This window comes from Lonchura striata, chromosome 4, assembly GCF_046129695.1.
Source record: "Lonchura striata isolate bLonStr1 chromosome 4, bLonStr1.mat, whole genome shotgun sequence".
Lineage (NCBI taxonomy): Eukaryota > Metazoa > Chordata > Aves > Passeriformes > Estrildidae > Lonchura > Lonchura striata.
Genome location: NC_134606.1, coordinates 33559591 through 33581855, shown reverse-complemented (window position 1 = coordinate 33581855; position 22265 = coordinate 33559591). Strand labels below are relative to the sequence as shown.

General features: G+C 36.1%; 1 protein-coding gene across 5 annotated transcripts in view; it reads left to right on the top strand.

Moving 5' to 3' along the window:
* Positions 1–22265, top strand: part of TENM3 (teneurin transmembrane protein 3) — a 1282397-nt gene that overhangs the window by 301957 nt on the left and 958175 nt on the right. For all 5 annotated transcript variants that reach the window (XM_021548380.2, XM_021549050.2, XM_021548299.2 and 2 more), the window contains exon 4: positions 14463–14529. The gene's annotated coding sequence lies outside the window, so the exon portion shown is untranslated. The remainder of the gene's footprint in view (positions 1–14462; positions 14530–22265) is intronic.

The following is a 22265-nucleotide window of genomic DNA, read 5'->3' as shown; positions in this document are numbered from 1 at the left end:
GCTGGGGCAAATGCACTGAGCAGTGTAGACACAGCCAGGTCTCTGAGTCCTGGGCAAGGCTCTGAATCCTATTGTCAGCACAGGGTGTTCTGAAGAAATTCTAGGAAATGACTGGAATGTATTATTCTTTTGGAAACAAATATAGGATATTAAGAATTTCTGGATAGGAAAAGATTTTGCTTAATTGTACTAAATCAAAATTAATTTCCTTGGTTGAGTCTTGTTAGCAGACTTGGTTTTTACATTGCTTTATTGTACACTGAGAAGGAATAAAGAGGCGTACAAGACGATATTGGTTTGCTTTTGTAAAGACATTGAATATTAATGATTCTAAACTCTATTACTTAGGAGGAAGTCTTTATAGAGAAAGCAGACTTGTGAGGTAGACTTCTTACCAATCAGGGTGAGATGGACTCACCCTAATTTATATATTTCTGGAGTTGTTTTTTTTTTAAATGGCCTCCCTACCAGTCAATTTGGGCAGTGAGGGATAGTAATTTTTAAAGCATGGTAGTATTTTTTTCAGAAAAGCACTGGTAGACTATAGAATTTCTTTATTCTCCATTTTCACACTCAGGAAGTTTAGGAGAATTATCAACCACAGAATCATAGAATGGCCTGAATTGAAAGTTTGGTTTGGTTGGAAGAGATCTTTTAAAGATCATCTGCTGTTAGATAATGTTGCTCAAAACACCTGATCATACATCTGCCTTCTTGATACCTATCTTAAGTAGGTCTTTCACATTCAAAAGGAAAAAACATACCTGGACTCTGCTTACTATGATTAATTTGAAAAATTTGGATATTTTAAAGATTTGCCTGGAAACCATGTAATAATTTGATATATTCCTTAAAGAAAAATTCAGTGAGCACAAACACAATGCTTTTTGCTAGGGTTCTAAACCTACACTAGTGACCACACTTGCACAGCATTCATATGTCAGATTCCCTAATCCCTGAGGATTCATAGGCTAAATTTCCTGAAGAGATGTAGCCACAGTCAAGCCATGAGATTAAATAGCCATTAATATGTATGAAATCTGGTAAGGACATCTCTTGGGGTGCACCTGACAAGGGGTGCACACACTTTGTTTTAGTGTTACACTGAAGGACAGTGAAGCCACTAATCAGTATATTTCAGAAAGGATACAGTGAGGCGGTGTAAACTGCCTTTTGCTGAATTAATCCACTGCTGCTGCATCTTGATAAAAATCTGTGCTTCTGAGCATTCAGTGTATATGATGTGCAGCCAAACAATTTTTTTAGCTTACCAGAATCCTTTCTGTTCTTTGACAAAACTGATGGGGCAAGTACCTCCTAACCTACTGATGTGGAAGCAGTTGGTTGACATCTTGTGACTGAGTCCAGGATTAGATACCTAAATTGAATTACTCTCCAGACATGACCTCTGTTTTTAAGAATCTGATGTTCACTAGAAAGGCCCCTTAAAAACTTTCAGTCTTTGAACATAAAAGTTGCTTTCAAGTTAATAATTAAGTCATTTAAAAATAAAGGAGTAGAATGCATTTGATCTAGCTTTTCATATTATCTAAGTATGCCAAATAAGAGTGTCATGAATAAAGCTGCTGAATTCAAAAGGTTATGAGTGTGAAGTAAAATAGTGCCATCTGGTTTAGAGGAGGAATTCATACAATGAAACTCAGCCAGAATTACTCCAGAGAACATACAACAAAATATAGAGACTATATTTTATACATATTTCTTTTTATAAAATAATACCTCTAAAACATAATAAATATTTTCCCTAGTATAGGACAGTGGCAATAATAATTCATACTTTTCTTCCAAGATTTGCTAGTATTTTTGAAGAAATTAGAGAATGAAAAATATGAGGAGAAAAACACTGAGAGAGCGAAAGAAATTCTTAGAAATTCTTAGTTTATGATAAAAATTCTTTTGAGTTTGAAAAAAAGACATTTGCAGAAAAGCCTTTGTCAAAGGCAGTTTAATTTGCAGAATTTAAAAAGAATTGTTTTCTCTTTGGATAAATGCAAATACAGCATTTAGGAAAATTACCTTTGCATTACTTAGTTCACTAATTACCTCCAAAGCACCTCTAAAGCATACAATATAATTTCAAATCATGTTAAATGGACAAAAATTGCAAAATACTTTTCTAAAGTTCAGGTGTTAGAGCTAACATCTTTGACATATTTTTATTTACTAAAACTGTGCATATGTCTTGAAGCTTTCTCATTACAATAGTCACTTCATGAATTGTTCACTTGCTTACCCAAGTATTTTTTCCATTTTCTTTCTTTTCAGTTTCTCTCTAATACACAAACTATCTACTGGGTTTTTTAAAGCAAAATTATTACTTTTATGGAATTATTATTACTATTATATGGAGGGGAAGTGGATAAGAATGCAAATAGAGAGTATTTCCATACAATAACAACAAAGTCCCTAGAACTGATTCTCCACACTTCTATGTAAGCAAAACCCTCCACTAATATTTCATGCCCAATCAGAATATGATTGCATAGTGGGTATTAATAGCTACGGTGGAAAACTTAGCCATTATAAAAACTCTGTTGAATCTCAGAAAATATTGAGACTACCACAATTCTGCATGCATATTAACAGCTTAGTGATAGTGTTAATTCAGCCTGTAAAACTCTATTAATTTCATCAACATTCACTGTAACAGGAGATTTTCATGATAAATGTAGGAACTTGTGTTACTATAGTTGCAGTCACTAATCTTATCTCAAGCATTAAAAAATAATCATCAGTAACATGGAAACATTGTTGAACTATTTTACCAGCAGTGTTTAATTTTCAGAGGTAAATTCAGGCAATTTTTATAACCACGGAGATTTTGAAATAAGTCTGTTTGGAGTAGTGCATGTAGGAAGTAGAAAAAATAGAAAAGACTGTAGATCTGAAAAAACCATAAATGTTAAAAATATAAAACCTCTGCTGATGGGCAGAGTATGCAAAAGGCAGTATTGCATCTTATGTAACATAAAGGAATACTCACTGGAACTGATATTAAGAAACGTTTATACAAACTGATTTAGAAAACATACAGAGGGATTTATTGGTTTGTTTTGTTGTTTTTTTTTTTTCCCCATTAAATATGACTGGGAGAGCAATCTTTATTGAATTTTGTGATGGTAATGTAATGTTAGCAAGTGAGATAAGATTAATTTCCTAGAGGATGCATAATGTTGTCAAGTAAGCAGATCTGGACATGATCAAAAGAATAAAAGAAGATTATGTGATAACCAATTTAAACTTCTCTCTTGTAATGTTTTGATGCAGCATGCTAAAGCTGTGGTCACAAAATGACAGAAAATCAGAAGAACTGGTAGCAGGTACATGTATAAGCATCATGTTATTGAGAGAGAATTATCTTTTCCTCTTTTTTTTTTTTGTTCAAACATATTTCCATGTTCATCGTGAATATTTTCAGCATATATTTTTAAAATGTTTTTCCTTGATATCACTGTTATGTACAAAAGGAAAAAAAGCTTCCCATGAATACTCAGAATTGTTTGATCAGTAAGACAAGGCAACTACTTTACAAAATGTAAAACTACACTGATTTTCTTTATTATACTGATATTTGCAATTATAGTTCTTTTCATCAAGAATCCTGAAAAAATTCTGAACTCAAGAAATTTGTAAAAAAGATTTTTCATGTTATTTCAGACCTCTAAAAGAGGAGAAGGTATGAATCCAATTTCTCTGAATACTTCAGGAAAAGGAAAGTTAAACACAGTCACGTAAGTGACATTGACAGGGAAGCAAAGCTTCAGCTTTATTTTTTTTAACTTTGTTTTCCTAATGGTATAGAAAGATACTTAAAATTTAAAAGGCTTGATTAGTTTGCAAACCAGAATTTTATTTTGGGAAAATACAAATAGAAGTCAGTCTGTTTCTTTATCTTACAAGCGTAAAGTATATGTAGATGAACAAAGATGTATTCGTGGAGGGAGCTAAGTGTATGACTAATCTAAAATAAGACAAAGCCTACATCATAAGCATCATCAAAAGGAGCTTTCCATATACCTGAATGCACTTCCTTAGTGTTGTCTATGCATCAAGGTTCTCCTAATTCCCATATTGGTAGCTCCAGTAACATGTGAACCACAGCCTTCCTACCTCCAAAGCAAAGGAAATTATATGATGAGCAATGCTGCAAGTTTCCCTCTCATTATTGCAATTCTTTCCCAACAATAAATTTTCACTTTGTTTAATTGTAAGCCATGCTTCTTATTATTGGCTCAATTTTCTCAGCAAAGCATCTGGAGATAGACATTAATATTATTACTTTGGTAATAATTGTGTTAAATAACTGCAGAAAAGCAATAGCACATAACTTTATTATTATAGTTCTGCTGCTATTACACACTTGTCTGCTATATAACATAAAATAACTTGACAGTGTAAATACTCAGATGAAAAAAGGGTTGCTAATAGTAAAAGAATAATGAACAGGAGTAAGGATCTAATAAATAAACTTCTATTGTTTTCTTTTTTAGTTTATAAATAATTTGATATTCAGTAATACACATAGGAAAAAAAGCCTACTAGGAAAAAACATGAAGAAAATAGAATTTAGAAAGTAACTAAAATACGTGAGAGGAAAAAAAAGGAGAAAAAAATGGAAGTTTGGACAAAAAGGTTATTCCAGATCACTGTTCAAAATTTAGATTTACTGCAACATCAGAGAAAAAATCACTGTCTCATAATATCCTGGTAACTGCAGAAGCAATCTCTGCAGCTGCTGCTGGTTGCACTCTGCAGCTGATTTTCGTAAGAGTACCTCTCCCAAAAGATTAGGAGAACTGCTCTGCTATAGAGAACAGGCTCACATTACTAAAACGTTTATTACACCACTAACAACATCTTTTCAATATTAAGCCCTTGCAAAGCAAATGTAGTATAAAGATTCATTTTTATTTATTTGTGGGGTGGGGTTTTTTTTTGCTTTTCTGGGGTTGGTTTTTTTTGTTGTTGTTGTTGTTTTTTTCTGTTTGTTTGTTTGGTTTTTTTTGGTGCAAGAAACCTCAGAAGGGTTTCACTTGAGCAGAGCCAAGAGAGGAGAGATCAAACAGGTGTGGGGCATTAAGGGGCAAGCTGGTGAGTTTGGAGCAAATGCAAGGCACAGGAGTGAGAGAGGGTGGGAGCTAATCAGGGCTGATTGAGCACACCTGGGAAGGGCGGGGCCCAGCACAGCTCAGAGAGCCCTGAGGCCAGCAGGTCATTTTTGGGGTTTATTCTCTTAGGAAGAGGAGCCAGAGGCCTGGGCTACTGTGGAGAGCTTGGGGTTTTGTTTTATTTTTTTAGGTGAGGTTTACTACATTCTGAAAATAAATGGAACAAAGTAGTAGCCTTCCTTAGGGAAACAGGCCGATGACATAGTTACAGATCATCGATGTTCTGTGGAGACAGCTGCAAAATGGTGGAGACTCTCAAGGAGCAGAGAAGAAAAGTGAGACATTTAGAAAAGGAATTGGAAGACAGATGCACCAGAATCTGCTCATTGAAGAACTGTAAGAATAGGTGTTTGTGACCAATGGTTTAAAAAACCCAAACCCTCAGTAAGCCTTCATGCTCCTTCCTGTAAAGTCAGCTAAAAACACCAGGGCTACACACCCTGTGGCCTAGCAGAAGATGTCCTGTGTGCAGCAAAGTACTTCCAAGGTGTGGGGAAGAAGACCAAAGAGAATCTCAATGATTCTGGAGGTAGGTAGGTAGGTGTGGGCTTGGCTGATAAATCCAAATGCTTTATTAAGATCAGTAATATAAATTCTGGAGACTTTTAGAGGGAGTGTTTGCTTCCTCCCTTATTTTAACCTGTCTCCCCCTAATGGTCCTGGCAGAGGGGAGGATATTGCTCTTCCAAACTGCAGAAGATCTTGAAAAAAAAAATATGCTGGCAAGTAAGGCATGCTAAGTACAAATGGCTCAGGATAGGAACTTTCTGAACGCATACTTGGCTTTGTGCAGTCTGAGGCAGGTGATGGAGATTTGCACTGAAATATTGGGCATGGCAAAGAGGGGAAGTCAGTGTGGGGAGAAAGGTAAAGTGCTCTTAAGTTGTGCTTTCTGCCACAGTGTAGTAACTGTTTGCAAGCTTGTTCTGCTAAGCCAACAAATGTTTTTGGAATAGCAAGGTAACTGTAAATGAGAAGCAGCACAGGCAGATGGGCTGCCAGCTGAGTTACAGAAGCTAAAGTCCATGTTTCTGCAACTTGTGCTGGGTTACTCTGTGCAGTATTCTTAAAATGATGAACATAGCTGTGAATGAGTAATGTGAGGAGAGTCTTTCCCCTGCTGGGCAGCTCTATGGAACAGTTCCCTCTCCCAGATTAGCAAACTCTGAGATTTTATGAGTAGATGAAGCATGAGGAGCCTTGCTGCTGTTGCTTGATTGTTCAACTACTATTCTTACCATGCTTTCTTTTACTCTTGCACTGCATTAAACTCTGCTTTGTAACATTCACCCTTCTGTCCAGCTGAAATCTACTCCAGTCCATTTTTCCTCTTGTTGCTTAATTCTTTCATTAGCATATTTTTTTTTACTATTTCTACATTTTGATGTCTTTCTCTTTGAGCATTTTCTCTTGTTACCATTCATTTCTGCTTCTGCCTCTACTTCCAATTGCATCTGTGTAATTTCCCATCTACTCCCATTTTCCCATATCTCATCTTCTTGTCTTACCTCATTCTGTTCTTATTATGTATCTTTCAATGAGAATTTGTTAAGGTGAGAAGAAAAAGAGTGACATTTGCTAGTTCCCTTCTAAAGGTCTTCTAATTACTAGCAAACCAGTTGTACTTGCTGAAATGAATTACCAAACCATGCTTTCTCCTGTGACTCACTTGAAATTAACTTATGTATGAAATGTTAGACTGGTTTATTACATAGTCAAGCCTAAGCAAAGAAATCTATTTGAAAGCTTGCAAAAAGCTAGTATTTTTAAGAGGAAGTGATTGTTTTAGTGGGCAGAACTTCTAACTGCGGGTATTCACATGGAAACTTCAGAATAAGTGAATGTCTTAGTCTGGTAAAAGCCACTTGGCCGACAAATACTTGCGTGGTAGGAGAAAGACTGAAGTGTGGGGAAAAAAACTGAGACAGTGTAAATTAGAAAGCCAACTGTAAACTGGATTTTTTAAAGGCATCTTAAGTGATGAAATTAAATATGAATTCATAGCTATGTCTATGACTTTGGAAGTTATTAAAAAGAATAGGCACAGAAAGCTGGGTCACACCAATTAGTGTTCCTGTAAGAAATCTTGCCTTTAAAAAGAAAAAATCAACTTTCCAAAGGCATAGGAACACTTCTGTAAATGTCAGAAGAGAAGTGAAATAGAAATTTCTTTGTGTTCTTTTCTGATGCTTTTAAAATATGAACTTTCTTTTTCTGACTCCTATTTTCCACTAATTATTGCTAACCATACCACTGCTTCTTATAACTGTATTTTAAATGACATACTAGAGATCTCTGACCTATACAATGGAAATATTCTGGTTTTCAGAAGTATTATTTAATCATCAATAACCAATACTTTAAAACTTTCTTTTAAAGTAGTAGTGGGCTGCTTTTGTCTTTTTTTTAAACAAGTGGGGCAAGAGAGAGGGCTACAGGGGTGAGAAGCTACCAGAAGCTTCCCCTGTATCTCATGGAGCCAAGGAGATACAGCTCATTGACTGTAATCAGCCCCAAGGTGGATCTGCTGAGAGAGGAGTGAGAATATAAGCAAGAAACAGCTGTGCAGAAGAAAGGATGGGAGGTGCTCCAGGTACCACAGCAGCGATTCCCCTGCAACCTGTCAAGACTTTGAGACAGCCGTGTCCCTGTAGCCCATGGAGGTTCAAGGGTGGAGCAGAGATCCTCTTGTAGCCTGCAGTGGAACCCCTGGGAGGGGTGGGGTCCAGAATAGGGGGATGCCTGAAGGAGTCTGTTACTCATGAAAACCCATGCTGGAGCAGGCTCTTGGCAAACATTTGCACCTACGAAAGGAACCCTCACTGGAGCAGGCTGCTGGCAGGCCTTGTGTCATGCTGGGGACTTATGTTGGACCCTTCTTCCTGAAGGACTGCACCCAATGGAAGGGGCCTATACTGGAGCAGTTCCTGAAGAACTGCAGCCTGTGGGGAGAATTCATGTTAGAGTAGTTCATGGAGGATTTCTCCCATGGGAGAAATCCCAAAATGGAGTGGGGGAGGAATGTGAGAAGTCTCACCCCTGAGTAGGAAGCAGTGTGAGAGACAATACACGACTTTATCTCATCCCATGAGACTTTAATTTTATTTTTTCTCTTATCCAGCTGAGAAAGGAAGTGATAGAAGAGCTTTGGTGGGTACCTGGCATCCAGCCAGTGTCAACCCACTCACTACAGGCACTTTAATGACTCCTTACTTTAGGGCTGAACTGTATTTGTACCACATTCTAAAAAAAATCAACCAAAGACAACCTGTCCTCTCTCTAAAAAATGAAAATACCCCAAAGAGAATACCTCAAAAAAAGAACACCCCAACACAGGGTAATAATATTGACAGCACTCAGTGGAAGGTAGTGTGGGTATGCGTGCCACTGCTGTTTCAGTTCCTGCATCTTGGTGGTTCTGTGCACTGCAGCATGATAGGATGATAGTGCATAATGATAATACATCTGCCTTAGTGATGTGATGGGCATGCAATAATATAAGCTTTGTCCCTGAAGTGCAGGATTTTTTAGGTCAGGTACAGTTCTGTACTGAGATTTTTGTGCTAAGATATGAGCCAAGTCAATAACCTACAGGACTGCACTTCTCTGCAGTTTGCTGTGTTGTGCGAGGGATGTGCTTGCTGTTCCAAGCCTTTTTCTAGATAATGGTTTGCTTCAAAAATTTGTGGTTTTTTGTCCAGTTTACTTGGTTTTGTTTGCTCAGTTTTGGTCCCCACTTACCAGTGTGTATATTTTCCAAAATAAAAATGTGTTTACCCAGTTATTTCAGGTTCTTGCTGTCCCTGTCTTTGAGCTTTTGTGAATGAATTGTGACTGAGGGACTACTATTAAATGAGTAGATGTAAAATATGATTGAAGCACAAGGCTTGTATTGAGTCAGAAATAGAGTGAAGTTTTCCTTTCAGTGTCCGATCACATAGGAATGTACTGTTGCTGATATAAATGTGATAAATTGCCTATGAATAATAAAAAACTTTCAACTCTTTATGATTCACTATATAAAAACTGATTTCTATAGAACTCTTTCCATGACTCTTATCTGCTTTCATTACTGCTTTTTAGATATAGTTCATCCTTAAAATATTCCTTAAAGCAGTTTTTTTTCTGCTTTTGTTCTTAAGTGTGCTTGTACAATTGTTATGGAAAGGGATCTCCCAATAGGATTAAATATCTCTTCAGATTAAATGTGAGTTCATATACCATTGATTAACAACTATGAATTTATATGAATGTACTTATGCTTATTCTGCATGATTTTGTGTGTAAGTTTTTATAGCAAGTTATTCTCACATGTTAAATAGGTAGCTGGTCAAAAGGTGCTGGGCTAGCAAGCTCCCGCCAGCAGCAGGCATGAAGAAAGGAACTAATTATTCTGTGGTAATTCTTGTCTTTTACAGTATGTTTCAAGCTTGTCAAAGCAGAATGCTGTGTGCACTTTGGTACCTTGAGCCCTGTCAGCCCTTTTAAATTACCAGTCACTTCTGCCTGCTCTAGTTTCTCTTGAGCTGGCTCTACCTAGCACTGGGAGCTCAAACCCAGGGGTTTTGTAGCACTGCTATGTAGCCACACAGTTTGTGGTGATTGGGAGTGTGGCTGTGTCCGAGCCTCATCCCCAGTGGGTGCAGCTGTGAGCAGCAGGGGAGCAGCACTGGCAGCAATGAGCCAGGGAGTGCCCAGGGGCACTGAGCAACCACCAAGGGGAGCAGAGGGCACACAGGGGCAGTGCAGGGACATGAGGGTATAAAAGGCTGGGCTGAAGAACAAGAAGGGCAGATACTTGCAGCCTTCTGAAGTGATGTGGTGTTATGCTGTATGGGCAGAAGCCTTCAGATGAGGTGTGGTGTTGCTCTGTATGGGTGAATGCTTAAAGCCTTCTGAAATTGTATGGTGATACTCTGTGTATTTTGGCTGTCTCAGCTGTGACATATGCTGCAACATTACTACATATATGCTAAAATGGAAGGTGTACTTGGCAGGTAGAATGTTTCTCAATGTGCTTTCTTGCTGTAATCTGAAGATGATGTACATCTTCCCTGGATGAGAAAAGTTTTGCTGTTCATGTGGTTGTTGTGGGATTAGTTTAATTCCAACCCTGTTAAACTAAGATAAAATGAGAATGTTTTTAAATTAGATTCCAAATGGGCAAGTTAGTTAAAAGGTTAATAAAATGTAAAAATCAATAAATGGTTTTGGTATAGTCAGGACGAGGTTGTTTTGAAAGTCCCCTCTCAACTGCAGGAGGTCACTCTTCCCTTGTGATCAAGGGACAGTGAGGAGTGTCAATCATTTTTCCTCTTCAGTCTGCCCAAATCTCATAGGTATGTTCAGTCTTTTCTCTTTAACTTCTTAATTTATGTTGGTTTCTATCCTGGAAGTAGTCTGGCCATTTAATTAGAATACACATTGCTTCAGTCTCTTACAAATGTAGGTACCTGTCTGTTAGAGGAATGCATCCTTTCCATTTACCTTGCCAATAAATAGCTACTTGTTGCATCTGAACCAGCACATTGCAGGTCTTCTTGCATTGTACTTGGCATTCTACATTATGTGGCATGTGAGCAATTTGTGATACAACTGTTCAAAAAGAATAAAATGTAGCTCATTCCTTGATGGGATATGCTAATAATTAATTGCTGATATCTGATTTTTTGTTTCTTCAATGCAGATAGATCTCCAATAGTCACACAGTCTCTGTTGCACAGGTTCTGTTGTCATTAATTGTGAAAAGCATTTATTTTTTAGGACATGGATTTTAAAAATGAGAGTAAATTCTTACAGTTCATCCTGTAATCTTCCGTAGTTTGGTTTGCTTTTCTTACTCAATGAAACATTATTTTCTGTTATTTTGGATGAAATTGATGAAATTTTGTGAGTGAAATAGCAGCAACATGGAGGGGGGTGCACCACACAGGGGCTTGGGACAGGCTCCTGCTTGGACTTGGGAGGAGATAGGAGAACTCTAAGTTGAGGGGGGAGCCCAAGCTCACGGTCCTAACACTGGCCTTGGGGCTGACTGTGGATATGGGGAGCTCCACCACTGCCTGCAGTACTGCATGCTAGACTGAAGATCAATTTGTTCTTAGGATCCATGTTTTGGAATCATGCCTCATTATCTAGTATTCTAGTTGCAGCAACTTGCAGGAGCTTTTAATCTCGAGGTTTCTTTCATTTAGGAAAAAAATATAGGAATTTTAGCCCATAATAAAAAATTGCTTTAATGTGAAGAAATTACTGTAATATTTTTAAATTACATCAACACTACGGTAACACCTTTCCAGTACTCATGGTTCTGTTATTTTTTGTCTAGTGAACACTACTGGCCTAATTTTCTCAGTTGTGTTGGTATTTCACTTGTCAGATTGTGGTTTGCAAAAAGGGCCCCTTCTTGTTGTAGCGAAGTTTTAGCTCTTCTTTCTGCCTACAGCCTGAAGTCCATAAGAATCTGCTTTGCTGGGTCCTTCTCACTGCAACCTTCTCTTGTTGTTCATAGACAGAAGGGAGAAGTTACATTTTTTTGCAGAGTCCTTTGCCTGTTGCTGGGAGGGGCAGCAAGAGATGATTCTTTCTTGTCACTACAGTGAAAGCTGTGCTGTCGTTAAACCTTTTAATGTGCAATTGTACCCAGTGCAAAATCAGCTTAAGAGAATGAGAAGCAACCATTTTCCTGTGCTTCTCTAGAAGTTTAGACATAAGTTTAAAGACATGAGGACATATGTCCTCTTCTGAGGACATATTTTTGTCTTGTTTCCCCATGGCTCACCTCCAAAAACTAGAAGGGATTGATGCCGGCCGGTTTCCTGCTTCCTTTCAGCAGCATTTCATTTCCATGGGGCTCCTTGCTGCGCAGCCAGATATGCGAGTCTTTGTTCCTCACATGGGGCACCATTTACAATGATTGTTTGACAGGGACTTCACTTATGCTAGCAAAGCAAAGCCAGTTTATTACACAGTTTACTAGTATTTATAGGTCACTACATTCATAAAAAAAAAATTGACCCTTTGGTTTCAGTCCTCTTTAGAAACACAATCTTCTGATTGTTCTTCTTATGCCAGTAATGTGCTTTGTTATCTCTTTTGCTAGTAAAGTCCTTATTGCATCTTTCTTTATCAAAGTGGTCAGCATTAGAGGGTCAGAGTAACCAGCCATGATGTCTTCACTTCTGTTCTTGCCTTGAGTTTCTTTCTGCCTTGGCTTTCACTGTACTAGGGCTAAAAGGTCTGTGTTGCTACCTAGTTTAGCTTCTGTAGCTGTCTGATCTCTGACATTATTCCACATGGAGACAGTCACAAGGATGATATCTTTTATTTATTATTTTAATTAATATTTTGAACAATGGAAGTAGGAAATGAAAGAAACCAAATATGTCTGTTGCAGGTATTGCTAATATCATGGAGAACTAAGGCTATCCTTAACTCCCACATTGAATTAAATCTGGTTCTTGACTCACAACAGTAGTTACCTCTGTTAAGTGAGAATATTAAAAGAAAACAAAGAGAGACACTAAGCTTTGAGACAGAAACTGCTTATTTTGCATTCTGGCATATCAACATGTTCTAGAATATCCCCTATTTTAATGACCTTCAAATCTGGAAGCAATAAAATCCTTAAATTGTCCAAGTTTTATGATGTGAATGAATGCTACTGAGTAATATTGGAAAAAGCCATGGATGATGTGACTTGTTACATATTATGTTTTTCAACCTGTACAAAAAATAAGATATCATGTCTCCTATGTTTAAGAAGACTACTTTTGCATAATATTAGCATTTAAAATGAACAAAATGTGCTTTCACTTCATAATTTGTTTCTAGTTTTCTTTTAGCGAAAAACATAAGAAAGTAGAAGGGTTTTATTTCAATGCTTAATTGCTGAGCAATTTATGACTTTTATTTAATCTTATCATGCAATTTTGCCAACACTTGCCCAAAGTTCTGCTGCTCTAAACTTGCTTGCTGTCTTTTCACTGAAGGCCTCCTGGTATAATTTACTTTTTCTACATTTTGATCTGGATGCCACATGAAATGGCACCTGAAATTCTACCTTAAATAATTTCTTGATAAGCCTGTAGACAAGATTTCTGTTGCAGGGTCTCTGAGTTTCATCATTAGTATTAAATCTCAGCTTTTATGTTATAGAAATATGCAAAATGTTGGCAGGATATAAAACAAAACAAAATTCTACTTAAAGAATCATAGGATTTGCCTGTGTAGAAGGAGGAAAATGGAACACTAGTTGAAATGAAGCTGTTTTTATGAGTGAAAATACATGTTTACTTTGAAGTAGCATTATAATCTGGAGAGACAACTTTTTACCTTCATATTGCTTCTACAGTTGTAAGATCTCAATAGCTAAGGGCACATGGACATGCTTTATTCATTCTACTGTGGCATGTGAGGCATCACATAGAGAATTGGGAGATAACTTCTAATTTAGAAAGCATCTGTGGACTTAACTATTTTCATGAATCCTAAAGACCTGACATTGTCAATATGTAATAGAATTGATGTTAAATTTAATTTGCTAGAAATTGATATTTCTATATATGGAAGTGAAAATACAAGTAGGATTACCGGTAAGATTGAACAAATCATAAGAAAAATGCTTTTAAATTTTGCTTTCCATTTATTCTAATGTAAACCTCTTATGTCAAAATTAGAATATATCAGTGTAGGAAACAAATGCTGTGATATTTAATCACATGCTGTAGCTGATATACGAGAATGAGCATTGGCAATGTGATCAAATCTAAATTTTTCTCAGATCTGATACATTTGATAAATCCAGTGGAATAAGTGATAACCTGGAGATACCATTATCTCACTTTCAATGTATTAAAAAGTCGGTGCTATTATATCTAATACGTGTCTTTAGTATCTGGTCCTATTTATTTTTCCAGGTATAAGTGAAAGCATCCATATTGCAGTAATTTGTGTCTGCTGCTGGAGTATTAGAACATATTAGAGCTTATTTTTCCTTTAGATTTTTGTTTGTACATGTTCTGAATTTTTTTCTGTGGTCTCAAGGTAAAATTTGTTAGCTCATTCTATGACAGTGTCTCTATAAAGACATAAATTCCACTTGTCCTAAATTTGTGATTCTTAGTTCATGTGGGGAGGGGAGAGACATAGACCTACCTTATTGTGGGTAAATTTCTTATTTATTGTATAAGAAAAGATTCTAATTGGCTCTTGCAAGTCAAAGTTTATTCTATATTAAATTAATATATTTATGTTGTTTTGACTTCTTAACAGGCAATAACTTCAAACTGTAACTTCATGCTTTCGTTGAGATCATAGATCCTACTGCCAAGAAGTAACAGTAAGTACTTAGGTGTTATAATTTCTTTTTAATGAAGAAATTTTCTTTTTAAGTGTTCTATGTTTACTTTAAATGTGTTCCAGGAAGCTATTATGACCACCCACAATATTGTCAGTGCTGAAATATGCAAGTAGGTTTTCTCAGTGGATCAGATGGCTCTTGCTCAGAACATTTAGTTATCTTTCACAAGAGGGAAAACCCAATCACAGTAAAGGCTTCTGTTTCATTTGGCTATAGTTCCCAGTGTTTTCATTGAATGGGCATAACTGTGTTTATAAAACAATTTTTTGAACTTATTAAAATTATTAGAAAATTAAGTTGGAATAATTACTATACCTTTAAAGAGTTTTATTATATTTTAATGGATAACAGGGGCTAAGAAAAGCAGAAAATTGATGTTTAAATGGAGAACAAGTCAGTGTTCTGAAAGACTAAACAAAGGTACAGAAGTAGTTCACGATAGGCTATTTTTAGGTTATTGTTTTGGGGTTTTGCAGCCAAGGTTAAAAATAAGTGGCTGCATGCCATCAACAATAATTTAAAAAAAGGACTTAATTGTCTTTCATAAAGACACTGCTCTCCTTAACAGCTTTTAACAGTCTCCATGCAAAACAATGCAATTGGAAATTGCTGTCCACATTAAGGCTTTATGTCCTTTGTAAATGAATTTTGAACACACACCTACTGTAAGTTTGAATATAAAAGTAAATTTATATCACTTGCTGTGTTTATTACCAAGGGATTGATTTAGGAAGGTTATATCTTTTATTAGCTTCCAGTTTGCCTTCAGTTTTCATTAGATACTGAATAAGGATTGTTGGAGGGAGAGACAGGCACTCTTGCACTCAGAAGCAGAATGTGCTGCTGCCTAGAGGGCTTTTATGACCTCAGGACATCATCGCTTGTGGCAATGTCTGATCAAGATCAGAAGAGAAATCCCTGTAGTGTTTTGAGGGGTCGGTAACAATCAGTGTCCTTACAAAGTGTGCTAAGACTAGTTTTGGTTATTTGTTTTTGAATGTAGTATTAAGTTCCTACCTCTTTTCCTAAATTCATCTCTACCTGTGAGTTATTAAAAACAATTACACAATCTTCCACCTCTTCAAACTGTGGTACAATGAACTGAGATCAGATTAAATCTTTTAAGAAAGAGATAGGCTGAGTAATCTTAATCAACATACCTCCTGTGGTTTTGGTGTATATAAGTTGACACAAATGTTGAATCATTTTTTTTACTATTCTTTTAAGTAAAGGGGGAGAGTTAGTGACCTTGAAGGGAGAATTAGCTTAATTTGCAATATGAAGATTTTGGCCTGGGTAGGATGCAATATTTTAGGAAGTGCTTTATTACTTTTTCTTGGTCAATTTCTTTTTATAGGGCTTGTTTTTTAGAGCTTTTTATTTACTGCTACTGGTCTGTTACACTTGAAGGCAGCTGAGTACTTTTGAAGGATTCTGTATAAATATTTACATAAATTCAAACTGCATCTCTTCTCATCGTCACAAAATTACATAAAATTCTTTCTGGTGACAGTCTTCTCTGTGGAGAAAAATGCTTGTTCTGCATCACATGGTGCTATTTTTTAAAATATGTTGAGCGTGCTCAGCTTTGGTGTTTTTGTTTTTGAGGTTTTTTTTAATTGAGATGAGACTGGGGCTGGAGGAATAGTTTTGTGTCTGCTGAAGAAAATATTGGGATTTGATTTCTAGACAAATTAGTAGGAAGAATTAGGTTTTCATTTTAAAGCTTTGTGGCAAACTTTTGTTGTTTTGGTTTTATGTTTCCTTGATATCTGCTTTTCTTTTTGACTGGTCAATCTATTTGTCCCCATGTGCTGTGATATCATTGAGCCAACACACATCATTTGATTCTCAACTAAGCAGTGAAGAAATGTCAAAGAAGGTAGTGTCAGCTAGAAGTAGAGATTATATTTTTTTTCCAGCAGAGGGCCAAATGAATTTTAAACCTTCACAGTAGTTGCTTAAGAGACAGTATTTGATCCTGCAAAGAAAGATCTATTTTCTGCTTAATCACTTGAAGTTCTGTCAGATGGATAAAATGAGAGGATTCCACTGCTATCCTAAATGTAATATGGAAATGTTTGCTACCAGTGAAGAATTAATTTTTAAAAAGATCCCATTATGCATTATTTTTGGTGGCTATTCAGGAATATATTCCAATGTCCAAAACATAGTGCAAATAATAAATGGTGAAAAAATAGTGAAGCTATTCCATCTACTTCTTTACCAATTCTGATTACACCTAGAGGCCCATGTGTACTTTATCCTGAAAGCTCAGCTATTCTAACACATGTTGTTTAAAAAGCCCTTTTCAGAATTGCTCCACTGATTAAGGGTAACTTTATGTTCTCTGTGTCCAGCTGTATTTCTTGCCTTTGTAGAAATAGCCTATGGCTTGAAGGAGATGAGGAACAGCAGGGAGCCCGTTATCTGAGCATCGCTATAGATGACTGTTCTTATGCATACTCATTGTTTCACTGGAGAAGGCTTATTACTAGATAGGATAGTGCACATTCAATACGTTGCACAAAACTAAATAGCTGGTTTTGATTGAAATAGTAGCCTTATATTAAAATATGAAGGGAAAGCAGAAGACAATGTAATCTATGTCTCTAAAAATCAGTGGGTTTAGGTGCCTTCTTGGAAGTTTTATCAGTAAAACACCTAAAAAGAAAAAAAATTAATAAGAAAAATACCTATATTCCCTGGAATTGGGAATATTAGCATTCTGAATTGGGATAGGTATGTTATTTAAAAGGATATAATATATCAATAGGTTAGTAATATTGTAATATTGTTTTTTTTCATCTTGCATCTTCTGTGTTTTGAAGTTTTGTCCATTCTGATAATTCTAATAGCTGTTATTTCTGGCTTTTTTTTTTTTTTTTTTTTTGTATGTCCACTTCTCAGTTCTGTTCCTTAAGGTTTGGTTTCTTTGGTTGCTCATCCTCAATCAGAGGATGGGGAAATAATTTTCATGTGATTGTTTTTGTGTTTTAAAAGTACTGATTTGTTTATCAATAAGAAATTACAAAGATTATTTCAAGGTTGAAGAATTAACATAATAGTCATGACATTGACAATCATATGCTTCTTTCCTTCTCTGAAATATTAGGAAACTGAATAATCCATTAGATGTTTCAAGAGTGTTTTTTTCCTGTGTTCCAGAGTAACCCATGTATTGTGCTTGTACAGTTCAAAAGCCCTATATTTCAATTAAAACTTCTCAATTATAGTAAATAAAGTAATTTTTGAAACCACTTTTTTTATTTTACTTTGAGATATAAAGTAATGGGTATATTCTAATTGACATAGATGGGAGTTTTGTAAAGCAGTAACTGAAAAAGAGTCTGTCACGCTATTCAACCAGATGACCTTTGAGATAAGTGTGATGCTTGTGGGTTGGGTGAGTTTAGTCCTTTTTTGCAAAAGAAGCATTGTTGGCATGTAACCAAAATGATGATGGCTGTCTGGGAAACGTGTTTTTAAGGGTTGCTTCCACAAATGAGTCATAAGTAAAAGCTCTTCATCTAGCACAGAGCACATTAAGCTGGAAGAACAAGCATAAAGCTTGTTGTTAGATCAAAGAAAATACAAGCATAAAAGATACTCTTAGAAGATCAGTTGGTCTAAATATCAGAATTGTAGTAATATCTTTCCGTCTTATTCTCCTCTGTTTTATCACTTTCATGTAGACCTTGATTATTTTAGCTGCTGGCATAGTTTCCTTCAAAAAGCTGCTCATTTGCTGCAACTTTAATGGGATAGAGAGCGAAGTGTTAGCAGTCTTAAGAGAACTGAGTTTATTTTCTTATGGGAATAAAATTTTTAGCCAATTCTCTTGTACTTTGTTCAGCTAACTCTAGAAAAGTAAATAAAACAGTGATGACTGTATCTGGCATGTATAAAACATACTTGTGTATACCTATCCATGTAGAGGTAGATAGATAAGGCATATGATCACTGCAGAAAATGAGATAATATCTTGCTGTATAATGAGAGTATTTTTACAGATAATTCACAATATAAATTCTTGTATATTTGCTAACTTAAAATATTTCAGATATAGGTACTTCTAGATTGCATAGTGACCATCTATGGCCTGAAGACTCAATCAGATTTGTCAACCATTTTTTTCTTCTTTGCTTTAAAATGGAACTGCTTTCAAGTAGGTAGAGAGTGGAAGAAGAAATGTCCTTGCAGCTTGTTCTTCTGTAAGCCTCTTTCACTTTTCATTTGACTGAAAGGGGGTCTAGTCTCCATTCACAGTAGTTCACCATGTAAACACTTCTGTATCTTTTGGTGTTCTATGATACACATTTAACTAGTGATGCAGCTGCTTCCTGCAAATTACTTGGGCTAGCTTCCAGCCATGTGGTTAGGGACATATGCCCTATATAAGAGCACAATTTACTGTATAAGTAAGCAAATAAGATTTGGTTATTACAGCTGCCCTTCTGGTCACTTAAGAGATGATGTCTCAGGCTTTAAGTTTAAATGTGCCTCTGAGGGTCTCTGTGTCTAAGTCTTGGCTAAAGCTGAACAGTCAGTCACTCTACTAACAAGGGAACCTTTTCATAATTAAGGAAAATCTGATGTTCTGTCATGGGGAAATCTGTGGCAAATAGACTGAAATGAAATATAATAATTAAACTTTTTTTCTTCAATTAAGATGAAATAAAGTTACTAAAGATCTTTTATATATAGCAGTGAAAGTAATCTTGATTTGTGACTTAGAGTTGCAGTAGAGATATAGCAGGAGAAAAAAGCACTGGTCACTAAAAAAGGTATGTAAGTAATATTAGTCATATTTTGAGTATTTTTACTCATAGTTTTATACATAAAAGCAATGTTCTCTTACAAATCAACTCATTCTGGTTTTGCATAAAATAGCTTCCCCTTGCCACAGAAAGGAAGACTGGAACATATAAATCATTGGAAACTTTCAAAAGACATTGTTTTGGAAAGGGCTGCATGTTGTACAAACAAAGTCACTGCTGGCTGCAAAACTGAATGGGCCACAGAGGTATTACATTCATAATATTAGCTATAAAATTTGAAATTAATATCAGTTTCTGCTTCTGTTACCATGTGCTGATTAGCATAAAAGAAACTTTGCCTTAAGAGCTGTGAGGTAATTAACACAAAATTCAAACCCAGAAAACATTTCCAAATCAGAAAAGGCTCTAAATGAAAATGACTGTTGGGAAAGCACTGAGGCAAGAATGATATATATTTTCTGATATCTACTTGCCAGGCATCTACTCTAGGCCAAATTGCAGGGAGGGGGAGAAGATAATTTGCTGGGCAAGGCAGACCTTTGATTCACTGCACATGACTATTACCACAAGAAAAAAAAAAAAAATTAAAAAATATTATTTTAGATTGCTGTAGTAAAAATGCATATAAAATGCTTCTTCCTTTCTGGAAGCCCTTTGTTATAGAGTGATAATTTTGGGAATCATGCTACAGTGTGTTAGTTGTCATTTCTAAAACTCGGCTATTAGCCACAATGTTGAGTTAGATTATGAGATTTTGATCACTTCAGATCATCTGACAATGCTTTCCCTAAAGCATCCCAGTGTGTAAAACAGTCTACATTTTCTCAACCTTTTTCAGACTCAGGAATATTTTTGTGACCTTAATCTGGTGGTGTGCATTTTACCTTTTTGTATGTGTCAAATGGATGGAGACATGTATGAAGCCTTTGCCTGCACTTTAGGCTGCACCAAGGTCCTTAACTTCACTAGGAAGAACAAGTAGTCATTAACTACTTCTGTTGATAGATTGCTTTGAGAAAGCTGGCCCAATAGCTAGATTTTTAAAAGAACTATTTGTAACTTTCTCCAGTGTTAGTAACAGAAATGTTTATGAAGCCTTCAGGTGTGGTGGACTTCCTTCTTCATAGTATGTCATTTTAAAGGTAACCTCAGAAAATATCCAATATGCTGTTCCAATGATTTACATTAAATATAGCATATTTCACAATAAATCAGTATAATGCTGCATCAGCATTTCAAAGCATCCTCATGGTTACTAGTGCCACAGAGGGGAGTATAAAGTTTGGAGGAGGTAATTAGAATGACCTTGCATTAGTGAGCTGGTGAGCAATAGTGGATTTTGTCCACAAGTCATGGAGTTTTTCATAAGATGCTGCTTATCAACAACATGTGCATGCAGATATCAATGAAAGTTAATGTGAATATCTACACGTGAATGTAAATTGCAAACCAAGTACGCCTCATATTTTCCAAAAGCATTACAGTTTTAGCTGAGCTAATTTAAGAAGTATATTTTCTTATTAACTTAGTTTTTAGCAAACTAAAAACTATTTCTTGAATATTCCTTAATTACTAGTATGTTTTTATATTGATGGTGGTTTGGACCAGGCAATCTACAATCAATTTCTTTTCTCTCTTGGGGTTCCTGTAGGTCAGGGTGACCTCAAGAGAGAGATCCAAAAAAGTCTTTGCTTCCCTAGCCGAAACACAGTTAAATGAGTCTTGGAATGCTTTCAGTTGTGCTTTCAAGGTTATTTCTTCTTATCTATAATATCTTCTTTCTGACCTTCCAAGCTCTGGCTAGCAAGGAGGCCATGACAATCTGTGTGTCCTCTTGGGTGGTGTTTACCTTTTATATCAAAAGTTACATATACTATGTTTACAATTTGTTACCAATACCTAACATTTATGTTGGACAGTGTGTCCCTACCTTAAACCAATAGAAAAGTGTCACTATCACAGCAAGACATGGAAGGCAAGAAGAAGGCTAGGACATGCCCAGATTCCTCCATCTTGAACCCCATTCTAAAGATCCCAAAATTCTGTTTTGCCACCCTGTGTTAGTTCAAATATCACACTTCTAAAACCCTTGTGACTTGTAATTCCTCATCCAGAGTTGGCAGCTTTCCACAGGCTAAAATTGAAGCCACAGATGTTTTTTGACTTCTTGCCAGGGTCTCCGAGACCCCTGCCAGAGTCTCAAGAAAGCCAGGGCAGCCAGAGGGATGTCCTGGACTCTGACAATCTACCTTCTCTAACAGTTAATACGGTGTTTGGGGACCCACTGCAGCAGTCCTTAGTTTAATAATGGTTTATAATTTACCTGAAAAGTTCTTCGGAGGCCACATTAGATCTTGGGTTTTCTTTAATGCACATAATCTCCAAATGCTTTTTTGTTTCTTTTCACTTTGGTTTTAGAGCCAAGAATTTTGTCTTAAGACAATTATTAGACAAGTAGAATATGGAATACGATCTTCTGAAACAGATGTAGAGAAACATGAGTTTTCACTGAACATCAAGTTGTGTTTTCTTTTTCCCAATGCAAAAGAACAGGAGTTAGCAAGAACATAAAGCAGCTTTAGGGGGTGAAAAGCTAATTGTCAAGTAGAGGGGAAAAGGTCTCAGCAGACAAAGATATTGCTGAAGCTAGGATTTTCACCCCAAGAATGGAATTCTATGGAGGTTTTATGTGAAAAGCTGATAACTGATGCGGTTAACAGTTTCCCTGCTTATCAAAACATTATCTGGCAAGATTTCTTTACAAAGGATTTCTTTCTTGTCTGAGGATGGTGATCAGTTGTGATGTCAAAGTTTAACCAAATCCCACTGATATAATTAAAAACCAAAAATATATCCTAGGTTCATTGTATAACAAGCTAAGCTAAATATGAAGCCCACCAAAATATGAGGTCCCTGTCACACAGTGGTCTTATC